Source organism: Mercenaria mercenaria, unplaced genomic scaffold (genome assembly GCF_021730395.1).
Source record: "Mercenaria mercenaria strain notata unplaced genomic scaffold, MADL_Memer_1 contig_2942, whole genome shotgun sequence".
NCBI classification, from domain to species: domain Eukaryota; kingdom Metazoa; phylum Mollusca; class Bivalvia; order Venerida; family Veneridae; genus Mercenaria; species Mercenaria mercenaria.
This window is the reverse complement of record NW_026461036.1, coordinates 3,692-8,435: the sequence shown is the minus strand read 5'-3', so window position 1 is coordinate 8,435 and position 4,744 is coordinate 3,692.

The window sequence follows — 4,744 nt, the reverse complement described above, 5'->3', positions numbered from 1 at the left end:
TTCTTAGAATATATCGTAAAAAGAAACCCTGTTATATATCCTTACACCCTACATAATGTCCAACTTCAGTCCACTGACCATGCAAAATATCTTGGTAGTTACCTAAATAATAACTTGACATGGTCAAATCACATAAATAACATAACATCCAAGGCCAGTAATACCCTTCGCTTCATCAAAAGGAATGTAAAGACTACCAACAGACAGGTTAAAGAAATGGCCTACAAAACCTATGTCCGCCCCCAGGTCGAGTACTGTTCCACGGTCTGGCACCCCTGGCAAAATATCTAACTCATAAAGTAGAAAAGGGTACAAAGATCTGCAGCCCGCTATGTTTTTAATGACTACCATAATACCAGTAGCGTCTCAGATATGTTATCTGAACTAAATTGGAAGACCCTAGAACAAAGAAGAAATCATTCCTCCCTGGTTATTTTCTATAAGATAAGAAATGAATTAGTGGCTGTGGACCATAAATCATCTCACACAGACACGAAAATTTAAATTACTTAATTCCACAGTCCAAAACGTCGTACCATGCAAATTCCTTTTTCCCCAGGACTATCAGACTATGGAACAGTTTACCAATATATATCCAGTCCAGTCCCAATTTGCAGACATTTGTCAGCGGGCTGGACTCACAGTCTCTCTAAATACTATAATCCGCTGATTTTAAACTGTATACTTTGGGTCTTTTATCTTTTTAATTTTGCACATAACATTTTTACTAAAACACTGTTTTCTGACAGCGCCTGCCAGTCATAATCGCTAGACGATTGTTCGGCAGTAGATAGTTGAAGTTGAAGATTACCGCAGGTCGCGGAGAGATGACAACGCTTGCAAATGTGTATTCGTTAGAAAATTATAAACAAAAATGTTTGTTTACAAATGGCGGCGATGACAGCATGAATAATACACGTCTTCGGAACTAACGCAAATAACTTGAAGAATGTTTGCAAGGGCACGATAATTGCAGTATATATTTAATTATTTCTTCCTTATTATTGTATATGTTGAGCGCAAATAACCAATCTGCGCTATTTACCAAACGCGCAGCGCATATAACAAATTTTTGTACGTTGGTTATATGCGCAACGATTTACCAATCGTTGCGCAGGATAAACTTAACCTGCCCGATTTACCAAATGCGCAGCGCAAATAACAAATGTAACTTTGTATATCAGAAATTTGCATTTCGTGTTTGATAAATCATGCAGTTGGTCAATTTATTAATAAATATAGATGTCAAATGCTGAATATCTCGGTACTTAAATTAGGTGTCATAAATTTGTTTCTACATCAGTAAATTCACGGCAGTCGGTCACCAGGTTCCAATACATCCAATCTTATACAAGATGCAATAAAACCCAAACATGCGTGAAGGTGTGATTTGCTCCAGCTTGCACACGTCGTCCCCTGGTATGTTTTAGGCTATTTTTAATTTTTTCTACTTCACCCAGCACACACTTAGCAAAATATCTTTTTTATTATATTGAAATATCTTGAAATTTCCCAAGAAAAATTCTTTCTACCAACGGGAGCATATCTCTCAACATGTCTAAGATAAAAGATGAAATAAAAAAGTCACAGAATTAAAAGAAAATTCTTACAGATCTTATCTATATTATTATTATTATTATTATTTTATAGTACAAAATCGATTGAATAAAGAGTAGGCCTTTGATTACAGACTAAAACCATAGGGTTTTTTTACAAATCAAAATGGATCTATAATGTTACACCTGTAACTTGCGTGGCAGGTCGGTCCTGCGCTAATAGCAAAGTTTGAAATTACACTGTATTTCAGACATATTTCATTCGTAAAACATACTATTTATGTAACTTTCAAATGAATACTGTAGAAAAATGAATAGAAAAGTGATGTCTGTCATAACGAGAACGAAATATTACATTTTTTATCCGCGCAAGATGTGTGTCTGCGCTAATAATAAATCTGGAAATTACTCTGATAACCTGAATGTTTCTCATAAACTATGTTAACTTAAACTCTTGCGCAGATAACAAATGTAATATTTCGTTCTCGTTATGACGAAAATCCCTTTTCTTTCTAATTATTTTCTACTCTGAAAACATTTTTTAAGAAGTTACATATTTAAATGGTATCTTTTAGAATTGAAATATGTGTGAAATATCGACGTCATTTCAGGGTTTGCTATTAGCGCAGGACCGACATCCCGCGCAGGATACAGATGTAACAAAATATTCATTTGGCAAAAGCTACAATTTCAGCCTTAAATCATAAAACAATGATAAAGTTAGCATGGTTTATGAAAGATATCATAGTTATCAGGATTATTTCCAGATTTTTATTAGCGCAGGGCAAAACACATCTTGCACAGATAACAAATGTAATATTTCGTTCTCGTTATGATGGAAATCACGCTTCTTTCTTTTCTTTTTCTACTCCGAAAACATTTTTATGAAGTTACATAAATAGCATCTTTTAGAATTGAAATATGTTTGAAATATCAACGTCAGTTCAGAAATTGCTATTAGCACAGGAACAACATCCCGCGCAGGCTACGGATGAAACATTATATTCAGATTTTCAAAAGCTACATTTTTAGACTGTAATCGAAAAACGAAGTAAAAGTTAAAATGGTTTATAAAAGAATTCAAGTTATTGGAGTAATTTTCAGACTTCTATTAGCGCAGGACACACATCCTTGCACACCTACAAAATGTAAAATTTCGTTCACATTTTGAGGAATTTTATTAGTTAATTCATTCTATTTATCTCACTATAAAACATTAAACAATTATATAAGTATAAAAGATCTGTAAGTTCGTCTTTTAATTCTGCTTATTTTTGTTTTATTTTAATCTTGGCCATGTCAAGAGAATATGCTCACGTCGGTAAAAAGAATTGCGCTTTTTCAATATGATAAAAAAAAAAGCGATATGGTGAAATGTGGTAAGTGTGTGGCAATTCAGTCTGTTATGTAAGTCTCCTTTATGTTCTATATTCGGTACAAAATGACTGCTGTGATCGAATGAAGTTTAAAAAACTTTAGTTATAAAAAGAATAGAAGGACGATGTGGCTATCCGAAGGAAATCCCACCTTCACGCATGTTTGAGTTTTATTGCATATTGTATCATATTGCAGTATTGAAACCAGGTGACCGACTCCCATGATTTTAATGATGTTGAAATAAATTTATGACACATTTTTAAAACCAAGATTTGCAATATCAGTCTGTAATTGTTAAACAATGTAAAAGTTAGCTTGGTTTATGGCAGATGTGCATATTATCAGAGTAATTTCCAGATTTTCTATTAGCGCAGGATCGACATCCCGCACAGGCTACGGCGTTTAAAAGTTAAAAAAAGTATAAAAATAAATAAAAAAAAATACTTGTGTTATTAAATATGCTTGGGATATTTTGTATCATTTTAACGTTTTTTTAACACCTATGACAAATGAACTCTTAATACCGTCGTCAACAGAAATTATAGGCCATAAAACTACCAGGGACGTGAGAAATCTCATTGAAATTACCGCATAAATACGCTCATTTACTTTTAAAAATGTTTTTCTTTTCTTTACAAATTCACACCTTTACGCGTGCCTGATCACCGTCAGTTTTACAATTTTATGTAGGCCTACAAGTCTAACACTCTAATGATATTCAATTTTATCGGGAGATATCATCCATATGTTAAAAGCGCAGACACATTTACCAAACGCGCAAGACAGTTACCCTGCGCATATAAGAAATATATAAGGTTGCCCGATTTACAAATCGTTGCGCAGATAACAAATTGGTTATTTGTGCTGCGCGATTTACCAAATGCGCAGATTGGCTATACGCGCGTAACATATATACTGCAGAATATGTTTTTGGAAGTGTTTATCGGTACTGGTTTCCCAGAAGTTTCCGGACCGAAATCGCTATATTTTTTTGCCTGTAACTTTCAAACAAAACATAGTAGAAGGCTATATACCAATAAAAGAATTTGTTCTTTGTTTCATATAAAATTCAGCTACTTCAGATCAATTTTGTTACAGTTTATAGATTTTCACTCCGTCGTAGACCTATTTTCCACAAGATATCCATACATTTGCTTCAAGAAAGGAAGTGTCTAGCCGTCCGGTAACCGGACGCCTAGCATGCGTTCTAGTCGTCCGGTTACCGGACGGCTAGCAAATCCTCAGGGGATTGTCTAGTCGTCCGGTAATTGATTTCTTAATGAATAAGTACAGTAATGATTTTATATAGTTTTAATGGTTATTAAATTATTTGTTTGTCAAAAAATGATTACAAATAAGGGGGTTATGCCTTTAGAGCATCCATAAGATGATTTCTAACATCACTGGCCATGTTTAAAGCATTAAAAGTGCAGTTTTGCATCTTTTTGTTAAAAAGTTGAAAAAAATATTCTCCAAGGCCATAAAAACATTTAGGGTCGGGCCAAAAATTTAGGGTAGGTCGGGATACCGGAAACAAACAATTTTTTTTTTACGCCTTAATACAATTAACTATTTTCTAAAAAACAACAAGACCGGTCTCAGAATTGGTAGTCTAACGCCCTGACCACTCGGGCATGGACACTGATGCTAAGAATATGATTGATAGACGGTATCGTAGGTAAATCCCTGTCTATTTTGGTTATTATTTTTAATGGATGATTGAATGCCGTAGTTAAATGAAAAGGGCGTATTTTTCTGACTTGTTGTTTTATTTTATTACTATCAGTATGTTTTTACTGTATCGTCTGTAA